Source organism: Struthio camelus, chromosome W, assembly GCF_040807025.1.
Source record: "Struthio camelus isolate bStrCam1 chromosome W, bStrCam1.hap1, whole genome shotgun sequence".
NCBI lineage: Eukaryota > Metazoa > Chordata > Aves > Struthioniformes > Struthionidae > Struthio > Struthio camelus.
The window spans coordinates 44,982,499-44,997,130 of NC_090981.1; the positions used below are offsets into that span (position 1 = coordinate 44,982,499).

The 14,632-nt window shown below is 44.7% G+C and overlaps 1 long non-coding RNA gene across 2 annotated transcripts; it reads right to left on the bottom strand.

Annotated features, from left to right (window-relative positions):
• Positions 1-1,870: 1,870 nt before the first annotated feature.
• LOC138064255 (uncharacterized) lies at positions 1,871-9,930 on the bottom strand. 2 transcript variants are annotated; one of them, XR_011137530.1, is made up of 3 exons: positions 7,475-9,930; positions 3,820-3,988; positions 1,871-2,694 (listed from the first exon to the last, which is right to left on the bottom strand). It is a non-coding gene; the product is annotated as an uncharacterized lncRNA (long non-coding RNA). The 2 variants fall into 2 exon arrangements; XR_011137529.1 differs by lacking the exon at positions 7,475-9,930 and adding an exon at positions 6,172-7,451.
• Positions 9,931-14,632: the final 4,702 nt, after the last annotated feature.

Here is a 14,632-nt window from a genome sequence, read left to right on the forward strand (position 1 = left end):
TACTATACTGCCCTGTACAGACACATTTTCAGAACACTGAGTAAACAGTACACTGAGCTCATTTTTAGCCTGACTTCCTAAGGAAACTAGACTTCTGTAATCACAGTGTTTATGTGTTGTCTATCAGTCCTGCATCTCTCTCAACAACTTTTGAACCTGTTGGTCTTCTTTCCAGTCAGATTGGACAGAGAGATGGAGGCTACATGTATCATGGTGTTAGGTGACTACATAAAAGGAAGAAAATTCAAATTAATATTCCCAGTGGAAGAAGGGCTGCAGTGTGAACTCACCTCCAGTACTGGACAGTAGAGAACCCCACAGGAGAGGGCCCCAGAAAACGAGACTCACTTTGCTCCAGACCTGCTCAGTATGCAGCGTGCTAACGCCATCCCAGGAGAGCAGAAGTTGGGAGCGTTGAACAAACCTCCCTCCCACAGATTTTAAAATGTTTCTGCCTACACTGGCACTGCTTAAGATAGCAACATTAAAAGGCTCAGGCTTTTCACTACTTATTTAAAAGGGAGTTTATTTTGCACATTTCTCTCATACTGTACTGCAAAACCAGGAGAGTCCAGTTTCCCCAGTCCTGGTTAGGGGCTGTTTCATGTCTCTGGATCTGAGGCTGCATGACTCCAGGACCAGGATCTGTAGGGACTTGCACTCACACAGAAACCTTAAACAAACGATACAAACACAATTCAGGGGTAGGGAAAGGAGGAATGCCAATTTTCTAAAACCTTGTAAGCCTTGATATATAAGACAGAGTTTGGTTTAGGTGATTTACAAGCACCCGGGCCATTTCTATCAGGCTGGGACAGGACTTTTGTACTAGGACAGGAAACGATGGGGTCATCCCTGGCAGCTGCTTCAGAAAAAGTCCCAACAAATTCCTATCGGCCTTTTCTAACAGCCTCCTAGAAACAGAGGGACATGGGATACTGGGAAAGGGCACTCACCTGTGGATGTGTCCCACAGCTGGAGCTCCTGGCCGGCACCACCTCAGGCTGAGGAATGCCTGGCCTGCACGAAGGAAAGAGCTGCACCCAGGGAAGGGAAGGCCACCAGGGTGTCCACAAGCCCTGCTAGCACTGCCCTGGGGTGCAGCGAAAACACCCTGCCCCCCAGCAAGGCTGCCACACTCGGGCAAGGCACAGCTTCAGGGCTGCATGGGCTGTCGTCCTGCCAGCCACAAGCATGAGCGGTGCCCCATTGCATCTATACCATCTAAGCAGAGAGACTTTAAGGTGGCGGTTCCCGAACTTTTTGTGCTTCACCCTACCCATTGCACAGAAGGGAATGCTCGAATTTCCTTGCCCACAGGCCTCCGCAGTGGCCCTGATCCCTGCTCCTCCTCCCCCTCCTTCTCGCCTTCCCACAGCCCAGAAAGCTGCACGAACCCCCTGCCGCCTGCCCACAGCCCGCTCCCCGCCAGCAGTGCTGGCAGCCCCAGCTGGGGCTGGGCCCAGCTGTGAGCCACTCTGTCTCAATGGACTCTGTGCAGCGCTGCGCGAGAGGCTCTGCCCCACGTTCCTCACACCACTCCTGGGAATGCGCTGCAAGCATGCCAGGGCCAGCCCCACACAAGCTAGCTCGGGTCTGGCAAAGCTTATTAGCCTGGCTTTAGCACCTCGTTGGTGCTGTGATTGCAAGCTCAGTTCAGAGGCACGCCTCTGCAACTGCGAACTAGTGCCCTCAGGCTCCAGAAAGATGGATGGAGAAAAACAGAAGTGTAATTTATGCCACAAATTCTTATCTCGTCTTATCACCACCAGGATGCAAATTAGTCATAGCTTTAGTAAGTGATTACATAAGCATCATATTAATTTTGTTCATATTATTTCCCCAAAGAAATCAGCAAATTGTTAGAACAACATGGACTCATGGATTTATTTTCCAGACATCGTGGATCATTGGCAACAGGGGTGAAGTAATTTATCATTTCACAACAAAGATAATCAGGTTAACAAACCAAATTTCTTCCACAAGAAAGAAGCAACAATAAACGAATAGGCAGTGACAATCAAAAACCACTGGAGGATTTGGAGGAGAAAGCAAATTTGGTTCAGCCCACTGTTTTTTTTGTTGCAGTTCTCTGAAACTGCCTGAAGATTCATTTGTTGCCATCCAGAATACGCTGTTACGCAAAGCATTATTCAGAGAGAGAGAGAGAGAGAGACTGCACATGCACAGATGGAAAAGGTCTTCAGGGAATTCAGTATAAAAACCCTCAAACCCCAGAATCCTGCGAGCTTTTGGTAGTCCCAGGAGATTTGTCAGGGTTGCACACCTCCCACTGACTGCTGCCTCGTGTGATTCTCGGCTTGATGGTGTGCACACAACTCCTTCACTGAAAGGAAAAATAGTTCAAAGAAAACAGAAGATTCTCTGCTGATTTTCCTGAGTGCAGCAGCCAAAGGGAGAGAAGGGGCTCTTGGAGGGCATGTGAAATCCCCTAGCACAGCTTGGAATGACCTGAAGTGTACCGGATAAAGTAGATCTGTAGGGCCATTGGCCAGCCATGGCTCCACTCCTCCTCATTGCTATGTGTCCTCCTGGGAAGAAGCAGCTCCTCAAACTCACTGCTTGCACTGAGGTAACCGGACTAACTCCTCTTCAAGTAGCAGGTTTCTTCTGGCTCCAAAACTGAGACCCAGAGCCTGTGGAGGGCCGACACTTGCAATGTCTGCCTGAAACCTGGGAGCAGAAACAGAGCTCATTTTGTAAATAAAGTGAAATTCTTTTATCTTCCCAAGGAATATTCTCAGCCATGAGAGCTCTGGCTGGGGACATGCTGATAAATACCAGGAGTCTCAAACTGACAGTTTTATTATTTGTTTCATGAAGTAGACAGCCCAACAGGCAGGGAGAATGAAGGATGTTGCAGTCTGAATGCAAGGCTGCAGAAGGTGTCCGACAGACAGCACCTCTCTACTAAGCAATAAACAAATACAGACCAACATATGGGTGAAGCATGCTTCTCAACACCACCTGAGCAACTCATCAGACGAGGGCTGAATTATGCAGTTCATACCAAGTGGCCACACCATTTGCAGTTTCTCTGTGGAGACGACTAGCTACAACAGGCTTGACTAGATCACTGCATAGTGGCATTCATGATAGCTAGAGGAGACAAATACTCTTTACGATGATCAGCCAGTGGAGAGGAGGGCCACGTGGCTGGGAGCTGCCCACCACAGGGCCCAGGGCGGAGCAGCACAGCAATGGGAGCAGAGAGACCTCGGGGCTGCCTGGCAATGAGCTGCCACCTTCTAGCATCATTGCCTCCCTCCTCCTGGTCCCCACAGTGGCAGCGAGGCTCCCAGGAGCCTACAGCTTCGCTGCCCTACCATGGGATCCTGTCTGCCCAGATGATTTTCCCTGCAGCTCCCTAGGCCTTCCTAGTAGCATCCTGCTGTCTGCTCCCAGTGGCTCCTAGCAAGGCACTCCTGCCAACCACTTCACACCCCTCAGATAAAGGTCCTCTAACTGGGGGCACTAGGAGAGAACAGGACAGGATAGACTATGCTAAAAAAATATGGGGAGTGTATCTTCCCCAGGTTTTATGCATGGGGTATCAGGTGTCTGAAAAACAGAGCTAAAAGGCTAGCAAGAGCATGCCCTGAATCCTACAAGTTTCAGGAATCTTTTTTGTACTGCTGGTAACCCTCTGCCTCCACACAGGATCGATCTCTTGAAGTAACACTATCATTACAAAATAAATAAGAGAAAAGGGCATAAATAAAAAATCCTTTCAAACCGAATAACTGAAGGAAACTACGTTCCTCTGCTACTCAGTGACAAAACAGTGAGGGCACTCACCTAGAGCAATAGAAAGCAGAGTCCGATTCCCTCCTCTGCTCAATGGGGTTCAAACAGAAAGCTCTCACCTCCCAGCAAAGTCTCCACCACAAACTGCAGGTATTCTGCAGAGCTGTCATTTTCTTACCTCAAAACTGTTCTGCTCTGTGTAAATAAATATTTACTGGACCTAGAGAGATAGAGAACATGATTCACAGGTACACAATCTCTCTCCCTCTTGCAATATTATCACAAAATAGTATTGAGAGAAGACGATGAGATACTTAAACACCAACACCTACACATACCTGTGAATATCATATAATATAGCACTATATAGCCTGTGGGCCGGATCCTTGTTCTCTGAGACATAGTTTCAAGCAGCAGTGCTCTGAGCTCCCACATCTTTTGGGATGCCTATAGTGAGTACCAGGAGCAAGTGTTGGGTGTAAAATAGCATGGTCACATTCCTTTTGCAGTGCTTGTTGAGGCAATTACCCTGTTCGGTTCCCTCTGCAAACGCCTTCCAGATCAAGCCCTTTGGGCCAGGTAGGACAAGAACCTCCATCCTCCAGAGGCTGTTGCAGCATGGGTGTGAAAGAGCTGCCAGATGGCTCCACACCATCACGACTGAGGCCGCTTTGCATACGCCCAGGAGCAAAGCTTTGGGGGCGGAGGAAAAAGTAATGCTGAAAGTACAATATGCCCATGGACTCCAAGCACCTCCACAGCTCAGAGGAGGTTTTATGCTTTGAAATTTCAGATCTGCAAGCATTGAGTGGCAGGCAAGAATTTAATCCATTTTCAGATGAGGTGACCATGCACTATGAACTGATATGAGAGTATTATATTTCTTACAAACTATCTTGTGGCCATCAGCTGGAGACAGCACCATCGTTGATATCCTGAATTGCATTTGACCCAGGCACAGGTTTTCAGATAGCAAATAGCTATAGATAATTAGAGTAGGGAATACTTCTACACTAGTAAAACAATAAACATAATGGTCCAACTAGGTCTTTTTTATCTTTGGCTTTTCATTGCTTGATACCCAGGAAGTTACTTCAACAAACAAAACTGTATTCTGTGGAGCTAGATTGATGTCTAAGTTGAATTAAGAGCCAAAGTAGATCTCCTAGAACATCTTGGCCTTTCTCTGTGTTGAATGATTTCATTCTCTCCTCTCCACTCATCTGAGAAGTTTAAATCCTGAGACACTTATGGCCTAATCCAGCAAAGCACTTTGGCATGTGCTTAGCCCTAACAACACAAAAAGTTCTGCTGGAAAGGTAATGAGAGAAGCCAATTCAAGTTTTAATTTATTTAGGAGATATTTAGTTGAAGTCATCAGAGAAAGCAACAATAAAAAAGCTATAAACTTTCACTCTATATACCTAGATTATATCACAGTAATGTTCGTATCTACATAGCTCAGCTGTATTGGCCGTTCTGCTGCATACCCTGTTATTCAGAGGTTAGCTACATACAGAATGCTTGGGGGGTTGTTTTAAAATGCCTGAAGCAATTTCAATAGCATAAGATAGTCTTTTCCACTTTATCATATAAACTTTGGTTGTTGCACAGCAAGGCAGCCCAAAACCAGCTGTTTTTCATTGCTAGGCGAATTGTTTCCCTTAAATTACCGAGAGATGATGGACAATATATAAGCACCCTTTAGATTATATTTTTAAAGCAGAAGTACAACATATTCTTAAATAACTACTAACTTCCAGCCAACTAGATTTCTTCACAGTTCTGTACAAATGAGGATTTGTTTCCAAGCTGAGATTTGATATACTGAGTTCCAGTCCCAAGCACAATTCTGAAGCCAAGCTCTAACTTCCTGAAAATGAAAATTCATTATGAAACATAAACAAGTCTTTAACTATGACATAGAGAACGGGAACAAGAGGTGAAATCATTCTGCTGTGAAAAGAATAATTTTTCTCTGTAGCTGGACCATTGTTCTAGACTGAGCATGTAAAAAGATTTAGATTAGCTTTACCTTCCCTGTCTTAGATTTGGACAAACAATTAAAAGTTAACAGCAGGTAGACTAAAATTAACTCAAAATGCCACAGTCGTGTGGTAACCCAGAAGAAAAACCCAGGAGCCTCTTCATTGTGATTTAAATCTAAACCAGAAAGTGATGGGATTAGGCCTAAAAAGGTTCCCACTGAATTAACTCTGAATCTGTCTCTCTGTTCTACTTGCCCACCTGTTGGCTGTTTTTCCAACAGCTCTCCCCCTTGCATTCTCCAAAGGAAGCCTTCCCCTGATCTCACCTTCTCCAGGGTCACATCTCTCAAATTTTAACCACACTCTTTCATAATCCTGCAAAGACTCAGCCCTCTGAGTGAACAAATGCACTAACCTCATATCTCCAGCTCAGGTGTTGGGTCAGACATGCCCTTGTGTCTGGCGTTTCCCACTGTCTCTGTAGCTCCATGTCAGCGTGCTGGAGCCTGGCATTGCTCAAAGGCCACTCCTGGGCTATTTGTTTGGTGGAGAGAGGAAATATCCCGTCTGTTACACAAGCTGGGGGACTTGATGGATGCTGAATGCCAATAACTTTCTAATGGTAACTGGGTGTCAACAGCCCTGTCCTGAAGGCATGGGCAAAGAGACTAAAAATGACCCACCATCCTAAGCTGTGGCATGGGGGAATAAGACTCTGTTTGCTGCGTAAGCACCCAAAGACGCTCACTCAGACACTGACTGCAAGTTGGGAGAAGCTGGGCTCACAGAAGTGGCCTGGAGAGCCGGCCTGTTGCTGCCAGGAGCAGTGAGGAAGGCACCAGCACAGAATTTTGCTTGGCCAATGCTGGCCTGTGGTAACAAATGGGCTGGACCCCCAGGCTGTCCTTCTGGGCTTCTCCGGTGCCCAGCAAGGCTCACTAACAGGCTGCTTGCATCAGGACATGGTGAGAGTTGAGATGCAGGAACACCTCCTGCTCTAGCCTGCTACACGTCTGGCCTTTACTGATCAGCATCCAAGCAATCCCATTTCCAACATACCTCAATACACTTTGGTGACAAAAAGCAGGCACTGAATCTGAAATGGTTTTTGTTCCTAGCAGTGAAGTGAGCAGCAGTTAGGCAGGAGCGTGTGTGCAGAGCAGACCAGAGCATGTCATCTGCCTGCACTCGCTTGTGCCCACTCGTCCTCCCACAGATGAGCAGGAATAGTACCTGATCACATTGCAGATGTCGTTCGTATTCCCCTGAGAAAAGCACTGCAACTTTCAGCACAAACGGTGCTCCAAAACTACCCTTCCAGTTCCACAAATGTCCACAGATGTGAACAGTCAGTTCATTCCTCAGCAACAGCCAACAGGACCAGAGGTGCATACCTAGCAGGTTCATCTTCAGGGTTGTGAAGATGTAACTCAGCTGCCTTTCTGCTAGGTAACCTGAAGTCAGGAATGCCTGAGGGATGTTAGAGCAATTGTCAATAGGACACCCCTGCTTCTGCCTCTACCTTCTAACCTTTGCCCACTGGGAGCTACACAGGGTTCCCTAGTTCATGCCACCTTTCCTTCCAGGGTCATGACTGTATTTTGAGGGCAATGCCTTTGGGTACATGCAGCTTTGGTGAAGTTATTTCAGAAATGACTGCAGCTCTAACACTTAAGCTACAAAATCCCTCCGCAGTAATCCAATGTTGTATTTCTTACCTGCAAGATACAATATTTGCAGCCTTCCAGAAACCAGTTTAGCTGTGCAGCTAATGCACCGCTACCAGCATTGGCGAAAACCAGGACCAGGCAGAAGATACACAAGTTTCCAGGAGGCACTACAGGACCACAGGGAGGTAGGAAGAGGGGTTGGCCAGACATGCCCTCTGGAACTGGAAAGATTCAGGAGAAGGATCCATGTGGCATTCAGCAGACATAACCCAGGAGCCCACGGAGCACATCAATGTTTAATTGGATGGGAGAAGGAAGACACCTGCCTGAAAGTGCTGCAAAAACAGCTGGTCTTGCTGATTAATCTCCAGTTCATGATCTCCTTATTTATCCTCAGTCTCTTCCCTCATACTTGCTCCACATGCATGTCCTTAAGTGTTGGTAACACTATCTCTGCAGAGCTGCAGTCCCTAAACATCCTCCAGCCCCCTGAGAACATTTCCCTTTGTGAATAGCAGACAGGGCTCAGCAGACCTCTGCAGCTGCAGAAAGCCTGGCTCTACTTGTGTCTTCCTCTTTGCTCACCTTTCTGGCAGCAGATGAATTTCCACCCCTGGCAGGCACACAGAGGCCTGAAGACGCAGTGATCCAGAGCCAGAGCTTGCGGTTGCTTCTGAACGCCCGGAGCATTATCCCCTTGCCAATATCCTGAGGGTTGCACACACTGTTTCTGTGGAGGGTTTTGACCTTCATTTTGTTCCATTTTATTTGCTTTATTTGCACTTTCACCCAAGAGTTAAGTCATTTTCTTTCATAAATTGCTGCATATTTTTAGCTGAAAACCTGAAAAATTGTATCTTTGCCACACTGAGGGCGGGGGCAAAGCACTGGGATAATCTTGTCACTTATTGCCCTGGTATATCTGGGAAGTGTCAGCTACACAAATTCATCTGCAAACTGCTGATTGTCTGTAGACCATGAAGCGTGGGCCAAATATCCATTTTATGGCTATGTACACCTCCTGGGCAGCAGCCCCTACTGCTGATTTACTCACTCTGAGCTGGCTGGCAACAGAGCACAGGCAGTCAGGAGCAGCGTGCCAGCTAGAGGTGGGGCTAGCTGAGATCCTGTGTATTCCTGGTAGGGTTTGGATACTGTGGTCACACTCCAGAGCAGAGGCTGCATTCAACCACTAGAGCCACAATGCAAGCATTGGATTCCTCGACTCAGGAATCTCATCAGAGGTCCCATCTCACAAGTTTGATAATAATTTTTAACTCAGCTAAGTAGTTTGAAGTTGCTTCTCCGTGACAGAAGGGTGCTTCTAGCTTGACTCAGTGATTTTTGGAAGTCCTTTGCGGGATATCAACAGAAACAGCAGTGAAGAGCAGCACACCCTCACTGCATAGTGCACGGGGCTCGTATCCTGCATACATTGGCAGTAGTTTGGAGCTAGCTCGGTGCCCTCTGTGCTGCACTGCATTTGGTTCCAACCAGCATGAGGGTGAGGACTGTCCCTGAGGCACTAAAAGCGGTATAAGCAATAGTTCAGTGTGTTTAAAAGTATTATATACCCAGTTCCAGGACTCTTTTCAAATTTCTTAGTGCCACTGACCTCCTCAATATGTAAGAGTTAGCATAGGTTTGAGTAATGATGGCCAGCTCTCCGGTATGTCCCTGCACATGCGTCCATACATGCAAATACCTGCTGGGCTTTTGCAACTAGAGGAGCCCAGAGCAGCACATCCTCTGGATGTGCCATAGCTCCCAAAGCTTGTGCCCTAATTTCCTGTGTGTGGAAACCATGGGATAGGTTGGGAGAGGGAGGAGAAGGACGTCTGCCTGTGATGGGATCCCCAGGGCACACACCCAGATCCCAAATTTGAGATGTGCTCTCATGTGCTGTGCCAAAGACCTAGCAATACGTTCTGCCTGGCAAACTGAGTAGGTAGCAATTTCCCACTCATCCAGCAAGTTATAAATAATACAGGAATGACAGTTAATGTATTTCCCTGTTGGCTACTATACAAATCATGGAGAAGGAGACTGTAGAGCAGCTAAGATCATCAGAGGGAAGGTTAGGATGTCTCTGCTCTGCTGGGTCCTGAGAGACAAGGAAAATCAGCTCTGCTCAGTGACAAACTGAAACAACAGCAAGCAGCCGGGGACTGCAATTGCCTCCTCTGACTCAGCACACAGTCCAAAGCACATATGCCCATAGTGCCCCAGACCCACTCCCGAGGCTCACGTTGCCAGAAACCAGAATTCTGCCAGAACAGTCAGAAACAAGATGGTCCAGGGAGCCAAGTTCATGCCAGCATGGCATTGGTGTTGCAACTGCTTTTGTAGTTTAAAAGCATATGAGAGAGAGACATCATTTGCAAACAGCTCCGGTCCTTTCTGTTGACTTCTAGCCCTGCTGTTGCACAGATTGTAACGCTGAGCAACGAGGCAGGCACTCGCATAGGAAATATGGCTTACACAGCTGACATGGCTCGGCCCAGGAGAAGTTAAAAAAAAAAAAAAAAGACGGGGAAGTGCGCTGAAGTGCAGGCAACTGGCCAGGCCATCCCAGGACGGAGAGGGGAGAGGGGCCAGGACTATCTGAAAGAGGTTAGAAAGAAGGGGAGACACTGGCAGATGTGGCTAAATGACTCCCCTCTCATGCCATTCCTGATCATAGCACCTTCACCCTTAGGAGTGAATGAATAAGTTAAAAGTCAGCCCTGGTTCCTGCAGCACCATGGTTCTGTAGCTTTAGCATCTATATGGGTATGCCTTTCGGAAATGCAAACTGAGTAGCCCTTAAATCACTTCCTTTGATTTTTTTAAGCACATTTAGGGCATGACTCTTAAATCACAAACTACTACTCTGCATTTGCAAATAACTTTCAACACAATTACAGGGTGCAAATGAGGATATAGTCTGCAAATGATCAATTACTTGATTGCAGCAAATCAGGCTGGTAGATGCCTGTGTATTCTCACTTGAATCCACAAGGAGTTTCAGGGACAATTATTGGATATATTAAAATTATAACATGCAGAACAGGAAGCAAAGTAAAGGATGCTTTAAAAATTGGAGACAGTATTCTGTGGGAAGTAAACCAAATCTGTTATCCTCTTCACCCTTACGTGTGAGAAAGTATTACTATAACTCATTGAGATACTGGATAATATCTAGATTTCTTCTTCTTTCCCGTTTTTCCTCTTTCTAAATGTGCACTCCAAAAGTGCTGCGTTTTTATATGTTATATAAACTTAACTGTACTTTTTTCTGCTTGTAGTGCAATTGTGCCTGTCTCCAGAGAGTGATATTTATTAGATTATGACTCTCTCCCAGCTAAAGTTCTTCCTTTTTATATGCTCTTTGAACAAATCATGTTCTCAAGCACTTATACAAGCCTAAGAGTTAAGAGTGAAGAACTGCATGTTTCAACTTGTAGGTACATACTTACCCTATGTATGCTAGCAGTGAACCAAATAGCCCTCAAAAATTCACTCAAGATATGCCACTTTCCATTCATAGCTAGTTCAGTAAGTTCTCAAGTGCAATCATTTTAAAAAACTATTTATGTGTTGCTTTGATAATTTCCGCTCAGCAAGTTACTTGAATAGTTAATATGCAAGATATAAACTACAATTTCTCATGTTCTGAACTGATGCGTGAATGAGACCTCACAGTTACAGACCTTACAGAAAGGGCTTTTTTAAAAGAATTCCACTGCCTTAGTGCTGTGCCGCCTCGATTGTCTGTGCTGTAGTTTCTTGGCCGAATGACGAGTTCTCTGCTTCTTTTTAAAACCACAGTAGCACAGAGGAGAACCAAATCCTTGGAGTGAGGAACAGCTTATGAAAGGGTAGCAATTATTTCTTTTCCAAAACATTTTCTGGGGAAAAAAAAAAAAAAAAAACAGAAGGTCAAAAGTTTACCTCTTAGTATAGCTTTTTGGACAAGGACAGTCCAAATTCGACCCATAGGGATTATCACATTACGTAGTACATCCATGCCAAACCCTGAAACAATGCCACACCAGTTTTACTCCTACCCTCGGTACCGCAGGCAGAGCTGAGCTGTCCACACTTAGCAAGAAAGGGGCACCCTTAGGAATGGGCTGTTCAGCAACAGCCCTGCAACAGAAGTTCGGGGAAGCATTAGAGGTTCTTTGGCATCAGCTATGAGAAGGTACTCACATAAATGAAGCGTGAGTGTGCTGCTGGGATGTCTGTTCAGGTTCTCTGCAAACAGATGCCAGGGACAGACCTTGTAATATTCCAGCCATAATCACCAGAACAGAGAAAGCCTGACGTTCAGCTGTGGAAATCTTTGTTTACTGACTACGAGGAACAAGAAGAACAAGCAATCATGCCGAATATCTCTTTCTTCTTAGAACAGCCATGCTGACTACAGTTTAAGGCAGAGACGAGCATCTAATTCTCTGCACATTCCTTTTCATTTATTTTCTATCAATCAGTGTAACCAAGGACTCTAAGCAATGTAACATCACATGCTGCTTCCATTCTAGCATGCAAGCTAGCAGCCTCCCAGGAGGCTATCTCGCTTACTATTCCGGCTCTCAAACAATGCCGCCCTCTCAAACAACTTTCTACAATAAATTCCTTTGCAAAGAACTTACCATTACAAGAAAAAAAGATAGCATGTGAGTGTAACAGATCATTTGAAAGGTATTTTTAACTAGCTTGCTAGAGACCTGTGCTGTTGGAGTCGAGCTCAAGGCATCAAAGCAATCCTAGTTCTACGTGTAGAGTAGAAAGAGGGCATTACGCACCTCTTCAACGTTAAACATTATTGTAATTGGAGAAAATGGTGGGTGGCAAAACAAGTTAGTTTCACACTTGCCTAGGACTTCCATATGTGTTCAAGAATTTTGCTTGTTCTGGGTAATGCAGCCTTTCCCAAATGAACAGAGCTCTTCTTCTACACAGATGTGTTTGTTCTCTCTGTCTCCCTCCAGGAACATATTTTTTTCAGATACATAACCATATTGTTGTGTAGGGCTTTTTGGCCCTCTGTTGTGACATTCCAGCTGATACTCTGACTTCAGAAGTCAGAAGCACCTTCCTGAGATGGGCTTGTCTGCTCTGAGCACTCACCCAAAGCTCTTGCACCTCATCTAAACAGGCTCAGATAACAGCTTGGCAGGTCAGTATTCAGATGAAGTTAACTTTAGTCCAATGAATTCTTATGCTTAATGCACCATTCTCTGTGAACCCTTGCCTTCAGTGCAAAAGGGACTCCATTTTTATATCAGGATATCTAACTTACAACAAAATCTTATCCACCGACCATTTTACCACTATAGCCAGTCTAATAAAAACTAAGAGTATGCATGAATTTGCAGTGAACTTTTTCAGTAGGAATGTGGTGCCACACTGGAAATAATTGCCGAAAGAGACCGTAGAACCTCCATCCTTGCAGGTTTTCAAGGCTGAGCTAGATAAACCATGGCTGACCTGGCCCAGTGTTGGCAATATTCCCAATGTGAGCAAGGAGGTTGAACTCGATCTCCAGAGGTACCATCCAAGCAATATTTCTAGGATTCTATGATTTCTATATATAGAAAAGTAAAAATTATATGTACTTTGCCTCTAGCAGTCTCTATTAGTCATCTTGATATAAAAACCAAAACATTTACTTTCAATGGAGAGAAAGCTTGGGCAAGAATGATCAGGGGTGTATTAAAAGAGCAGTAGCAGCAGCTGCTCTATTAACATAGCAAGATGGTGAATGAATAATTGCACCGTCCTTATAATCATATTCTAGCTATGGAGATATTTTATTGTTTTTTAATGACTTTTTAATCAGCTTATGTGAAATAAATTATAAGCAGGAAACCTCAGCAATAAAGCAGGAAGAGATTCATGTCTGCAGCTTGATTTTGCTGAGGAATTCAGATTGATTTATGAGATGTGATTTCCACTACCTCATGCCTTGCACAAGCATGTACAACGTGAGGGCAAAGGAAGTGCAAAATGTGGCCATTCCCATTGGGAGTCACCCAGGGCAGAGCGCAACTTCCACTTTGGCTGTTGAAAGGCACCAAGTTTCCTAAAGAAGCACTTCTTGCCTTAGCATCACGCCTGCTGTGCAGGGCTGTTTGGTCTGGAAGGAAAGTTCTGGGATACAAAGACAGTAGCCAATAACATTTTTTCTCATTTCTGAAAATAAGTAAGTGCAGATAAATCATCTCAGGCTGTTGTGGCCTAAAATTATCCTTGCCTATAGATGAAACTATTATTGGAGATTAGATGCTCAGAAAACTCCCAAATTTAGGAGGGTTGAAAAACGTGGGGGTTTGGAAATACTTTGCCACAAAAAAATTCTTCAAGGTAGGTTCCATAAATCTGAAATGAACCACCAAAATGTTTCCTCTTGCTTTACTTCCACATAGCATTAAGAGCACTTTTACTTACTTTCTTACTCTATCTTACTTTATGTCTGCCTGAAAGCAACAGTGCGACAGGAAAAAGATCCCTGCCACTCAAGAAAAGTAGATGATTTGTATTGAATTGCTGTTTTTCCTAACTCCACCTTTAAGAATAACATTTACAGTAAAGCACATTCAAAGAAACTTCCTATAAATATAACAGTAAAGACAATATTTAGTCAGTCATTGAGAAATGAACAAAAAATTTTCCACTCATCTTATTGTACCTGGTAAAGGTTTACATTCTGATTCTTATAAAAGATTTATACAGTGCTGTAAATGTGGAAAGCACTTTCCAAACATTAGATAAGACATATTCCCTGTCAAAAATGTCATGGAAGACAAATTCAAGAGGAGATACAGGACAGGAGAGCGGAATCCTTAGTAAGAATTAGGGAGTACAGAGTCTTGACACTGCATGTTAAGTGGATATCATAGTGTTTGGGAAACACACACCCTCAGCATCTTGCATCATTTTACACGGGTATAAATAAGTGTCTTCAGGGGCATGATTTCTCCTTTATACCAATAAAAGCAGAAAAACCCTGTTTCTCTCATTTTTGCATTAAAAAATTCTTTGGAAATCAGTAAGAGGGAGAAACCTGACCTCTAAATTTGCATGAAAGATTCAAAACCAGGTGTATTCAAAACCAAATCTCAGCTTTGTGACAAAGATCATTTCTAGAATGGACTTTTCCAGAGTTCCATATCAAAACATCATGAAGATACTCAGACTTGAGTCCAGTTTTGGATCTGA